This window comes from Liolophura sinensis, chromosome 6, assembly GCF_032854445.1.
Source record: "Liolophura sinensis isolate JHLJ2023 chromosome 6, CUHK_Ljap_v2, whole genome shotgun sequence".
Classification (NCBI taxonomy): Eukaryota; Metazoa; Mollusca; class Polyplacophora; order Chitonida; family Chitonidae; genus Liolophura; species Liolophura sinensis.
In genome coordinates this window covers 42943397-42957694 of record NC_088300.1, presented here as the reverse complement: position 1 = coordinate 42957694, position 14298 = coordinate 42943397, and the positions used below count along the sequence as shown (strand labels likewise).

The window sequence follows — 14298 nt, the reverse complement described above, 5'->3', positions numbered from 1 at the left end:
GGAAAAGCGATCCTGTCCTTACAGAAAATTGGTGTCGGAAATGTTGTAATTTGCCAAATCGAACAATGTAACTCAGCATTCAAACGGAGTAAAAAATTACATGTTCCTCCGCCTAATATACGCCAGCCGCCATTACAACCCAGTGCAGTATTTGCCCTATTTTATTGCATATTTTCAGCAAGGCGATAATATGTACTAATCTAACATTTTATAAAGGCAAGCCAGCATGTTTTCTATAACAAAGAACTCTAAAATACAGAGCTTACCTGTATAGCCTTTTATCATAAGTCTGGATATAGGAATTTTGCGACTTTGCGGATGTCCCCTCTCCGTTCTGCATAATGGGCTCCATCTTAGCACACAATTTTCAGTATTGTTCAAGTTTAAGCCTTCGTACATTTGTTGTATAATCACACTTAAATTTTCGAAAAGGCTTTTAGAACCTGTCTCATGATGTCTGGAATCTCAGGTTTCGAGGCCTTGGTGCCCTCTGGGTCCACTTTCACAAATCTTAATCAGCTTTTCGTAATTTTTCTCACAAATGATGTCGCCTTAGGGCACAAGACAACGTCGTTTACGAAATATGTTACGAGAAATGTTACTCGCGAAGTTTTGTGAAAGTGGCCCATACACCCGCGCCTATAATTAGGTGAGACAGTCGTTCCTCTTACCTTTGTACCATCCACCAACTATCTCCACCCCGCTGGCTATCGGCCTCATTACTCAATGTGTAATTAACAATGTTCAGTTTTATTCGCATGCGCTATTTGAGTAAATATTTTACAACTGATATAGAGGTATTTCGAAGGAAATTAAAGGGGCCGGTACGTACTTGTAAAGTATGAAAGTGATCCGATACCAAAATTTGTGACAAAATATCTGGTATGTGGCATATATAGGCCTACTTAATCACAACCTTGAGGATGGATATTTTTTGCTCTTGAAACACGCTCACCGCGTGCATGTACGGCTTTGTGTGGTTCGAGAGCCTTGGCAACATCTGGACCCTCTCTTCATCGAACGGCCCTGACAGCACAGTTGGTAGAGCGTCCGCTGGAGAGGTAGATCCAGGGTCAATCCTGGGTGAAGTCACATCTAAGACCTTAAAAGAGGAAGTTGTAACTTCCTCGTTTGGCGTTCAGCATGAAAGGGACAGTCCAACGACTGGTTGGGCCGTATCAGTATAATGGCTCGGGCGGGACGGCTTAGTTGCCTTCGGTAAGGCGTCTCAGTCAAGCAACACTAGATGAAAGAGCGGTGGAAATCCGTCCTGCAACAAGGAGGCACATTACATGCACTCTAAGGATTTCTTCGTCGTCATATGACTGAAAAATTGTTAAGCACGACGTCAAACCCCAAGCACACACTCACTCACTCTCTTCATCGGTTGAGATATTGCGCCACCTACGCTCCTGTAAATGTTATGGAGCGAAATGATTGTTGTAAACTTGTATAACGTAATGTGGCATTATGGCATTATGTTATATAAGATTTGTCAATGTTTATAATGTGGAGCACATCACTTTGAGGTATTAAATTGACATAAGCATATATATATATATATATATATATATATATATATATATATATATCAATGCATCAGTCCCATGCCTAACTGTTTTTTAAAAAACCTTCAGGGCTTACATATAATCCACAAAGGGATACGTCGCTACAGTGTACTTCAACGAATTGTGCGAACCTTGCACTTAGAACTGACCAGACTGAGAAGTGAAAAAAGCATAGTCATTGTTCGAAAGCCTATATGGAAATGCTGATATCGAGGCTTAAAAAAGTAAATTCTAACGATTTCTTAAGCAATTTGTTCCAAAATGAATATCAAAAGATACAAGCAGGATATTTTGTGCGTAAAACCTAGTAGCCTACTTAGTATGAAGTAATTGCCAATTATTTACGTCTGCCAGTGGATTAAAGATTATACCGGATCAAGAGCGAAAGTCAAAATACACTTGTCGCCAGGATTTGGCTTAGCGTTGCTTGAGACTGGTCGCTTTTTTAATGTTTAGATGTAGCTAGTTAGCCCGGGATATAAATTCATAGGTGGCAGAATCGCCCGAACGCTGCGTATAATTAGCTGTCGGACAATTCTGCCAACTAATGATAAAATATTGCCAGTGTGACCTTATTAAACATCACGCAGTCATTTGTTTACACTTTATTGAACAACTAATCCGTCAGTCACCTTGTCTAATCCCATGGAAGGTTAATCGTGTGTACTCAGCACTAAAAGGGATGGGGGTGGGTTACTACAGTTAGCCCCATACATCGCGCAACTTCATTTCTCAAAGAAGTGCTGTCGCCGCTCGTACCTGTGGCCTATATATTGTCGTCTGTTTTGTCTACACATTGTGTTGGCCTGCGAATGTACGTGTACTGGTGCATAGTCAGGATGTGGCTGATATAATGCCAAGGGAGGTCACTCTGTGTGGTTATCTAACGTTCACCGTTCCGGATCACAGCACTATGACCTGTTGGCTGTGACATTCGCACAACCCGACAACCTTCTTGGACATTGCTTGCTGGTGGTAAGTGTACATAACTTGAAATTGTCATCTCGTTAATGTCTAAAACTGAGGTTTGACCTAAAGTGGGGGTGTTGTCTTGTCACAAACAACATGGCTTTACACGCGAATTGTGGTTGTTGTTGTCCTTCAGGCCTGACTGTTGTTGATCAACCGTTTCGGCGCTCGCAGATTGAGTTTCGCCCATGATGCGCTGTATCAGTGTAGGCCTATGTACACTGGTACATTTAGTACAGGTGTACCGGTCAAATGACCACATGGCATATCGATTAGTTGCAATATATGTAACTCATCTATCTATCTATCGAGTGTCGCAGCCACGAGAGTTATAATGCGAACGCCTTCCTAAAAGTAAAATGTTAACTTTCTGATTGAATACAGTTATCGGTAAACATGTTTAAAAATAAGCCACGCTGCTGAGGAAAAGTTGTACTGAGAGACCATAAAGTATATACGGACTTAGTGATGACAAATGATCTCACTGACAGGCTCTTATTTTCATTTTTTTTTTTTTTTTTTTTTTGACATTCATACTGTATTTCCAAACATGTTGTTGTTGTTGTCTTCGGTCTGAACCATGGTGAAAAAAAATTCTTAACCACTGAAAGAAAGAGCTTGTCACTGGGATTTTTGGCCTCGGTGAGTCCGAGTACACTCTGGACTTTTGCTTTGCAGAGTGGCTTAGTTTTGAAGATATTTACCGATTTGGAGTTTTCTTCAGTTTTCATTTCTGTTAAATAATAGAATTTTTGACAGAGGCATTACTTATGGATAACAATTCCTGGATTTATTGTGTTGGTGACGTTTCGATGTAGGTTCTTACATCGTTATCAAACCATATGAACATACAGCGATACAAGACAACATATATACAGCAAGAGAGTGAGTGGTGTCAAAAACAGGCAACAATGTAACATAGATAATAACTTCAGGGTTAATGGCTTCAGGGTTTAAGGCGGTCACTGTCTAATCTGATGAGGTCATTGTAGGCGCTTGGTAGGTGGTACCTGCTGTCTCAGTTAAGCTGTGGATTGTGTCGTCGGATCATGATGGCTTCCAGCAGTTTCCTTCTTTTATAGTCTGACTGGTTGTTTTGTAGGGTATGAACTGTGTTCCATTGGAGTTGGTGTTCTGGATAGGCTCTGATGTGGTCACTGAGGGCTGATTTTCCATCTAATTTTTCTACTGAGGCCTTGTGCTCTGCAATTCTGATATTGAGTGGTCTACCAGTTTCTCCAATGTATTGCTGTTGACAATCACAATTAATGCAGTACACAGATCCTTTGGGTTCTTCCCTATGGGTTGGCTGTTTCTTTCCATTGGCTTTGAGTAGGGTTTTAAGGTTAGATGCGGAGGTAAACATTGTTTGTATGTTCAGTTTGTCGTGCAGGAGTCTTCTTATCTGGTAGCTTGGGGTGCCTATGTACGGAATGGTTATATATATATTGGGGTGGTCGAGGTATTGTTATCCATAAGTATTGCCTCTGTCAATCTATACCATCCCAATTCCTAAATGCCTCTGAAAGAAGAGAATTTTTGATTGTACAGAGTATGTATGTCGTTATGTTTATAAACAGTACTGCCGTATAGAGCTATGGTAGGCTAGCCTATATTATAATGTAATGCTTTGATTTTCTGTGCATGTGTACATGTATGGCAAATTTCCATGGCTTCGGCTGTTTTGAGGGTGCAGATCTTTATACCGTATATGCCAGACATAGTTGGGACAACTAATGTCATAATTTATGATATTGCGATTTTGTCTGTCTGTCTGTTTGCTTGTCGGCATCCATGTCCGGGCTACAAAAGGTGTTGTTTGGCAAGTTCTGTTTGAATTGCCTGTGGATACAGACAAAGTTAATCACATGTTGCACCACACATTTATCCATTTCAACTGCTTTCATGAAGCTGATTTAGATTTAACTCGTATTTAGTTTTAATCTTTTTAGCCATGTTCCCAGTTTATACTCACTTGCAGCTACACATCAGCCATGGTCAAATTAGCACACAGTCATGGACAGTGGCCTTTGAAGTTTCAAGTTGAAGCTGCTTTTCATGGCCAATAGCAAGATTTTAAAATTAAACTTTCTATTAGGTATTTTCAGTTTCTGTATTGTTTTTACTCTAAGTTACTGTAAATGGGAGCACGGCTTCCAATGCAGAATTTCAATGAAACATATTTAATTTCGCACATATGTCTGGCGCTAGTTTAAAGCAAAGGCCGTCGAGTGAATATTAGCCTGCAGCTCCTGTGTACTGCGAGATCTCGTGACATTTCTATTTGAAAAAAAAATGGTGTTCGTCTGAAACGCAAATATGATTTATATATACTGTTGTCTGGCTCTAGGGGTTGCCATGGTAACCATGCTGATTGACTACATTATTTCTTCAACCTTGTCAACCTTCTCTACAATCAGTATTTTGAAACCTCATAATAAATGTGTGCATAAGTTCCGCTGGGAAAAGTGCTTTAGAGGTCGAAAAGTTTCAAGATGTACGTTGTTCCCATTTGCGCACTGTATGGATTGGTACAATTCCAGTTGTTTTAATTTTTTGATACACACATACATGTACACATGTAGATACAGAGGTGCCTGTGTGCCATCCTTTTCCACACTTGCCATGGTAACAAAATTGTCTATTTCCATGTATATTCCTTGTATCTACATACATGTATTTAAATTACATATGTTATTATTGCATAAATTGTATATTTGTTTGAGGGTATATTGAGTTCATACAAAGTCAGAAAATAATTTACATGCACTAAGGTTATTTACACCCAGATTTTAGTAAAGAAAACTCTTAAATGTACAGAGATAAAGTAGATGTTCTGCTCCTGCATGTAAAGGTGATTTTTGCTTGAAAATATATTAGCTTTATTGCTGCGTTAGCTATGATTAAATAATTGTCCATATTTCATGGAGTTCCATATTTACTGAAGAGAAAATGACAAACTGATGTGCGTCCCTGTGAAATTAGGTATGAGAGGTCCTGTTAATCTAAATAAGCAGTTATATACTCCATTGTGCTTCTCGCTAAGAAAATCCTTCGGAGCCAAGGTGCAGATGTTGTAGCTGTATCAGATACCTGTACATGTGTGTTAAGCCAATTATGGCTTGGTGTTGAGCGGATGTTCTGAGCTTGCTGACAATAAGAAGCTTGCGCGCTGTTTTCCGTGCACCTGAGCTCAGCTCTGCGGCAGACTGTCTTCAGTTTGTATTGTAACAGTAAATCTGTAAATATTTGACCTTTTAAGATGCACAGGTACAGCTGTATATCATGCAGTATACATACTGATCCTCATCAATTTTCCAGACACGTATTTGCCTGTGTTTTGCTTTATTACTATAAAGGCCAAAGCATCTGGACTGTAGAAAAGCAAATTACAACGTGAGGAGAAAGACAGCCTGGCTGTTGTTGTGTACACAGGGTGTAATTAGCCTTGTCCAATAATAATCTGTATTCATGATGTATAGATTAGTGAATAGTGTTTTCCTCAAGTGATGTTAATGGTGGAATCAATATCAAGACTAATGGAATTTCATTATTGGTGGAATTGCTTGTCCAGGTAATTCTGTTATAATTCAAGTGCATTTATAGAACATGTTCTGGCAGATGCTGTTAATATTGTTTCTGTCAGGATGACTAATCATTAGATAGAGAGCTATGGGTTGAAGAGGAACGAGGCCAAAGACCTATTTAGACCAGTTTTCACATCTTGACAGGTACAGGTTCTTGCTCAGGTAACAAGCTTTATAAATGACATGAAGCTGGTTGACATAGAATGGATTATGTCAGTTGTACATTTAAAAGATACAAGAAGCACTTGCATTTTATTTCTGAATCTGTAATTGCCTAACATATAAAACTACAAAAATGCTTATTAGCTTTCTTCTTGGGGTGTAAAAATGAGGCCCCAGGAAATTATAGAAGTAGCTTGCTATGGTGTCAGTGCTTAAAGCTGTCAAAACAACCTTGCTGGGGGCAAGCCTTGAATTAGGGGTGCTAAGCTGGTCCAACATTTCCAGTATGTTCATCGATGACATCATTTCCAGATATCTCTATCCATGGATGGAAAATATGCATAAAATGAGGGCTCATACAGAGATGTAAAATATCCCCAAAAATGCTTGCTTTGTGTTTCTTGAAACTATTCTCTTTATTTTAATGTACCTTATCTTGTATCCTTTAACTTTATAAGTTAAGATTGGTCATGTCATCATGTTGAAGTCTTACCTACCACATAGTATGTATTAAAGTGTATTATTTATTTATTTCTTTGTTGTTTAGCCCCTCACTCAAGAATTTTTCTTTACATCAATGATGGTCAGTGTTAAGGGTAAGGGAAGGAATAAAGACAGGAATTCAGTGTTCTGCATGAAAAGGACAGGAATTGTAACTGGAGATCATTAGTGATTTAGATATCAAGTTTTATTGTTTGATATTCACATGTATTTATAGCAGCTATGTAGCACGACCTACCAGAGCCCAAAGCTGGTTACTTTTATTCTGCTAAAAAGGCAAGAATAGATTGGTCTGTCTAGAACTGATCAACAAAAACACATCATACATATAGCTACATCCTAATGGAGGGAAAGAAAATGGTCTAATTAGATGTGAGGACAAGGGATGTTTCAATCCCAGATAATCAGTTCAAGGGTCAAAGCAAACTTTCCAAAATACCACTGCTTCGATTTACCTGGAAGTTTCAGGTACATGCATGCGATCCGAGTAATATCATGGTTGCTGAGCTGTAGAAGTATTGCCTCTGATGTTATGTAAATCTTGAGTCAATAAATCAATTAATACGTGAGGATGTGTGAGTTGCTGTCAAGCCATAAGACTGTCCTTAGGGCTACATGGAGTTCTGTTCAAGGCAATGCTATGATGAATTCTTGTAAAAGCTGTTTTTGATGATCGACGTACCAATGTCGCATTATACCGTAATCATTCATAGACGTAATTAAATGTTGCTCTTCATTGTCAGTTATTAATACCTGCATTGATCATATATGTGTGATACAGGTATAAGGTGATATTTTTGAATGCGTCAAAGTCATAGCCACTCACGTTTCCAAAATAATGTTGTTTCTGTGTATAAGGAGTGGATATGTCTGTACAGAGACTGTTGACGTGACCGTTTAATGACCTTGGCAATCTGTGTGCTGTGTTTACGATTTAAAGCTCGGACTATAACATAGTCCTCAAATGTACCATTATGGCATCACTCTGTTTAAGTGCAGGCTTTGTGTTATATTTTGTTAGGTACTTGTCCCTATGCTGATTTTCAGGTACACTGGAAATACAGGCGATAGATGGGTGGGCTAAGTTGTGTCCTTGATGTGTCATGTCAGCTGTGTCCGTGATGTGTGACCAGAGTTGTGTCCTTCATGTGTGACCTGTAATGTGTCCTTGATATGTGATCTCAGCTGTGTCCTTGATGTGTGATCTCAGCTGTGTCCTTGATGTGTGATCTCAGCTGTGTCCTTGATGTGTGATCTCATCTGTGTCCTTGATGTGTGATCTCAGCTGTGTCCGTGATGTGTGATCTCAGCTGTGTCCTTGATATGTGATCTCAGCTGTGTCCTTGATGTGTGATTTCAGTTGTGTCCTTGATGTGTGATCTCAATTGTGTCTGTGATGTGTGACTTGGGTTAGGTCCTTGATATGTGATCTGAATTTTATGTAGTGTGCTTGATATGTGACATTTGTTGTGTCCTTGATGAGTGATCTGTGTTGGGTCCTTGAGGAGTGCTGTGTGTTGGGTTCTTGTTGCGTGACCTTGAAATGTGACCTTGAAATGTGACCTGTGTAGAGTCCTTGATGTGTGACCTGTTTAGTGTCCTTAGTGTGTGACCTGTGTTTTGTCCGTAGTGTGTGATCTGTGATGTGTGCTTCATATCCCTATCCACATGTACACAAATTTGTACGTTATAATACCTCTGTGACTGTCTGCTTCAGTGATTTTTGTGGACGTGATGTGCTGACACTTGCAATTTACATACAGTGTGCATAAATAGATAATTGTTAAGTAGGACATTGAACCCCAAGCACTCACTCACTCACATAAATAGGTTACAGACTGTCCTTTTTGTACAGCTACCTCCTTAGTATTGTGGACAGATTAAATTGGGATGTGTCTTAGGCAGATTCATTTTGATTATGTATGTGGGTCGTTCAGTAGCTATTCAAGAACAGGAAACACTTTGCACTTTGATGCATGCCCACACTACATGTATTAATTAGCTGTCACACCACACTTGTATATGTACATGGGTTTTGTACACCATTTTCTTCTCTATATTCCTTTTACCTCAGCTTATTATATAAGACCCATTACTTTGACATGCAAATGAATGCATACAACGTCTGTACCTTTGATAGGAAGTGCTCATGGTATCCTATTCACTGTGAACCACTCATCTGCATGGCTGAGTGATTAAGGCTGATGCTAATTTAGCAGGCTTTACCAGCAGTCACTCAGTTTTACCGGTGTACAGGATATGTTTTCCTGTAAACTCCATATTTTCCAGTGGCTCCATGTATTGCTAGCTTTAAAGGACAAGCTTGTGAAGGACTGTCTACTTGCTGCAGTGACATTGTCTTTTCTTAAGACATGGTCAACCTGTGATTAAGTATGAGTCAAACGTGTGAATTTACCAATGCTTGCTTATCCTGTTTTATACCCACTGTACGTGGCATGTTGGCAGCACTAGTTTATATGTGAGCGAGAGAGTTCACGGATGGCCATGCTTTCAATTATAGCCTCAGCAAGTGCAGCCAGTTTTCAAGCTATGTATAGTTTGCAAATGAGCATGGATCTGACTTCCTGTAATGGACCTATTGTTCGTTCAGGTACGCTCAGTTTCTAAGTTCGTTATTTCTGCATAAATTGGCATGTTTAGCAAGTGCATTTACAGGTTTTCTATCTGCTGGTATTGACATGTTTTTTAGCTCGCTGTTATGAAGTAAGGCAAGGTATTGTCAGTGTGGGGGGAAAGTGGTGTCGGTTTTGGTGTCGGTGTGTTTTTTGTTTGGGTCAGTTGAGTAAGGTTTTATGTTTGGGTCTGCTAGCCTCACAGTTTTCACATCACCTTTATGAAACTTGGTAGGAATGATGATCATGATTTGGATATTTACTCAAATTGATTATAAAATAGGGATAGTTGCATTTTTATTCAGATTATAAGATTTTGGGCTTTGCCATTTTACCCAGTATTATCTTGGGCCAGGGTAGGATTTTTTGTTTGGATCAGCTGTTGCCACAGTTTTTGCAACATCTTGCTGAAACTTGGTGGGGACAATGGGCATGCTTTGAAGACTTCAAAATAAATAATTTTAAATAATTAGGTATATTTATATTTTCATTCAAATTGCCATTTTATATTAGCTACATGTAGTACTATTCAGTTTTAATGTCAAGGTAATGTTTTATGTTTGGGTCAGTTAATGTCACTGTTTTTTGATTTTCTTTTTTTCCAGCATTACTTTATAGTTAATTTTGTATTCGACTTCAGTATACTTGTAGCCCCAGAATAAGATTTTATTTTTGGGTCAGCTACATTGTTTAAATTTACATTGTTGAGCATTGTTTAATATTCAATCTTTAATCAGACTGGTGATATTAAACACGGTGTGCCTAACGCTTAAAGAGGTACATGTAGTTGCAGTTTCCTCTCTTGATGCTCAGCATTAAGATAGGTAGTTGCAGTTTCCTCTCTTGATGCTCAACATTAAGAGGATAGTGTAACGACTGGTCTACCCATTCACGTATATTAGGTGGGGTGGAAGGGCTCGCTTGTCTTTGGCAAGTTGTCTCAGTAAGCAGAACTTGACCGTACAGGTGGAGATCAAGAGAGGTGAAAATCCGTCCCCGCATCTCACACGCTAAAAGGACTCCTCGAGAAGAAAACTTAAAAACATGACACTATGGGCTGAAAAGAGCACATTTTTTTCTATCTGGTGGTGCCTGCTGCATAATTTTGCGATTTTTCCTCGCCATACACGTAAAGCATGAAAACGGCAAAGCTGGCACAAATCGTCCATGACATCCTCCATCTTTAACACCCTGTAATTTATGCTGGGGGTGAGTTGTCTCTCAGCCAGTGAGAGGCGTTAAAACTGCTGGCTTGTTCGTGTAAACACTTAACCTACGTCCACCATTCTGGTTTCCCAATCGTCAAGCGGAAAACGAACTGTAGTGTTCGCTGCCTTCTGGGAAGAAGAGTTCTACCGGAAATGTATGAACTGCACTTCGGCGGTTTCCAACGGCAATTCTTCTAACACAGAAGACTTCAGGACTAGTTCTTAGGCAAAATGGAGATGCCCACAGCGGACTTTGGCGCTGACTCTATTTATAATTTATCAACTTGAGCTACATATTAAAATTTGTTTTGTGGCATGCACCTGTGAGGAAATGCATACTCTTTTCAATGGTATTTGATTGATATTTAAATTTTCTTCTCCTTTAATTATGATGTTAAATCCTGAGAACTTGCTCGCTCACTCACTCGCTCACTCACTCACTTGCTCACTCACTCGCTCACTGTAAACATGGTGTGCACAACATGAAGACACAACCTGTCAACCAAGGCTGCCATTTGAACTGAAGTGATTACCATTGAGCAGTTGGATTTCGCATAACCCTTGTTAAGTAATTTGCAACAACTTGTTTTCCATAGCGAATGGTAATTGAGTAAATTTTGGTAATATACTGACATATAAGTTCATGCATGCTGTTAAAAATCAACAACATGAAAACATTTTTTTTGTGTGTGTAATTAATCCTCAAGCTGAAAACATGAATGTACAGGTTGTAGAGATGAACCACTGGAGAAATAATGTTTCTTCTGACAGCAAGAAGCAGATGCGTGTACTAATGGTATGCTGTATATAGAGTTAGGGTTTACAGGGTAGGGGACTACCGTAGCAGTTTCACTTCATTACAGGCGGTCTCATTATTGAGAACAATATTGTCATTGCATTGATGATTGTCAAAATTTATGTATAAAAAAGTTTTGTAAAATTTTGAAAGTAGACTCAGCTCTGGTAATCATGTAAGCCCATCCCAATTGTGCTGCTTTATTGTGTGTACTTTAATTATTTCATCCCACTTTGAACCAAAATACAAATGAAATAATACATGCAAGTAGGATGAAAATATAAACATAAAAAATAAACAACCCTCCTCAAATGAAAGAGAACATTTTTAAGATGTTTGTGTCATAGAACAAATTTGAATTTATGATGTTGTGAACAGCAACCTTCATTTAATAAACAGAAGAATTATTTAATTACTAAATTATTGATGAAATTCATTTTATTTGAAGGACATCATGCAAGTGCAAACTAAGAAAATTTTAGTAATGAAAAGTAATGGGACTGCCCAAATTATGCCTTGAACGTGCTGAAAAGTAACATTAATTATCAGGAAGGAGCGGATAGATGCCTACATGGTATTCCATTGGGAACTGTGTTGCTTACTGGTAGGTCATGGTGATCATTGTTAGCAGGGATCTTGAGTTCCTTTGTATTGGTAAAGGCTTCCATCCTGACGAGTGATTCAAAATACCTCTGTATTTATACAGTACATACATGTGTTGGTGCTGTCTAAACTGTTGATGTTGGTATTACAAGATGATACATACTAATTGAAGTGTACATACTAAGAGCTGGGTTAAGGTCTTAAGTAAAATTGTGACCAGGATGGTTACCGTCATTTATCTTCATTCCTATCATTCTTGTCTAACTTAGATAGGAAACTCTCCAAGGCGTTCTCAGTAACAACAGGCATTTATTATACACAACAGCATGGGAGTGACCAGACTCTGAGGTCCGTACAGGTCCACCACCAAACCCTTCTTCTTCTCTCTACTTGTAAAACAACCATATTTATACTTACAATTGTTTGTTTACTTAACTACTAGTTAACAGTTGCTGGTTTCAGGTATAAACTTTTTCTTTAATTACAAACACTGACTGATTAGTCAAATGCACATGTGGAAGGTTAATCCCCAAACTTAATCTATTTAACTCTGCATGTTAACAAGCTAGACACCAGTTGGTTGCCCAGTCTATAGCTTGATTTAACTATTCGTATGTCACATCTCTATTATAATAGCAATTTTACATGTACATTACTTGACCACAGCATACCATACGCGTGTACACAGCTTGTCTGTAACTCGTTTGTGAGTAGTGTACATGAGTGATTAGGATGACCAGTATAATGACCGTAACCACAATACTAAATAATACCATAATATGAGGGGCCTCCGTGGCTCAGTCGGTTAGCGCGCTAGCGCAGCGTAATGACCCAGGAGTCTCTCACCAATGCGGTCGCTGTGAGTTCAAGACCAGTTCATGCTGCCTTCCTCTCCGGCCGTACGTGGGAAGGTCTGCCAGCAACCTGCGGATGGCCGTGGGCTTCCCCCAGGCTCTACCAGGTTTCCACCCACCATAATGCTGGCCGCCATCGTATAAGTGAAATATTCTTGAGTAGGGCGTAAAACACCAATCAAAAAAAAAACCAAAAAAAAAAACCATAATATGACCATACTACTGAACTCAGTGATTATTAATGTATATGTGCCTCTATGAACCAGCTATGATCTGCTCTTCAGCAGCTGCTGCACTTCACCTCCAACAATATCTGCTCCGTCATACAAAATGTAAAATGGCAATATTTGGACATCAAAGCCTCAAAGTTGTTTTTGTTTTATTTTGAATGATCTCATTAACATATTGAAAACCATTCACTGCCTCCTGTTTTAAACATGTTCTCGTCAAGATGCAGGTGAAATATTGCTGATTTGGCATTAACATATGGTCATTCATTCATTCATTCTAAGTTATACAACACATTTCTTCTTCTCTTTTCGTCAGGTGTGCATGACTGAAGACTTGGTACTCAGCTGAGCGTGACATCACAAAAAGCTGAATTCATGGGATAGGATTGTGGTGAGAGACACATGTAATAGAATAGACTGCATCATAAAGAGTAAAACTGGAACAGTGATGACCGTTTGGGCTGACAGTCAAGAGTAGCCGTTGAAAACCTGCCTCTTGTCATTGTACATCTGTGAGGCTTTCATTGGTCATATACATGTGCATGTAAATGCTTTAGTACGCATACAGATGAAACAAACACTGGAGGAACTCCCAAGCACAGTTACTTAAGTATGCATACAGATAAAACAAACACTGGAGGAACTCTCAAGCACAGTTACTTAATTACGCATACAGATGAAACAAACACTGGAGGAACTCCAAGCACAGTTGCTTAAGTACGCATACAGATAAAACAAACACTCGAGGAACTCCCAAGCACAGTTACTTAAGTACGCATACAGATAAAACAAACACTGGAGGAACTCCCAAGCACAATTGCTTAAGTACGCATACAGATGAAACAAACACTGGAGGAACTCCCAAGCACAGTTACTTAAGTATGCATACAGATAAAACAAACACTGGAGGAACTCCCAAGCACAGTTACTTAAGTACGCATACAGATAAAACAAACACTGGAGGAACTCCCAAACACAGTTGCTTAAGTACGCATACAGATAAAACAAACACTGGAGGAACTCCCAAGCACAGTTGCTTAAGTACGCATACAGATAAAACAAACACTGGAGGAACTCCCAAGCACAGTTACTTAAGTAGGCATACAGATAAAACAAACATTGGCTGAACTCCCAAGCACAGTTACTTAAGTAGGCATACAGATGAAACAAACACTGGAGGAACTCCC

The 14298-nt window shown here is 39.1% G+C and overlaps 1 long non-coding RNA gene across 1 annotated transcript in view; it reads left to right on the top strand.

Moving 5' to 3' along the window:
* The first annotated feature begins 2471 nt into the window (after nt 1-2471).
* The window catches only part of LOC135466691 (uncharacterized), a 28921-nt gene continuing 17094 nt past the window's right edge, over nt 2472-14298 (top strand). The window contains exons 1-2 of the long non-coding RNA XR_010444145.1: nt 2472-2543; nt 13428-13502. This is a non-coding gene — a long non-coding RNA (uncharacterized LOC135466691). The remainder of the gene's footprint in view (nt 2544-13427; nt 13503-14298) is intronic.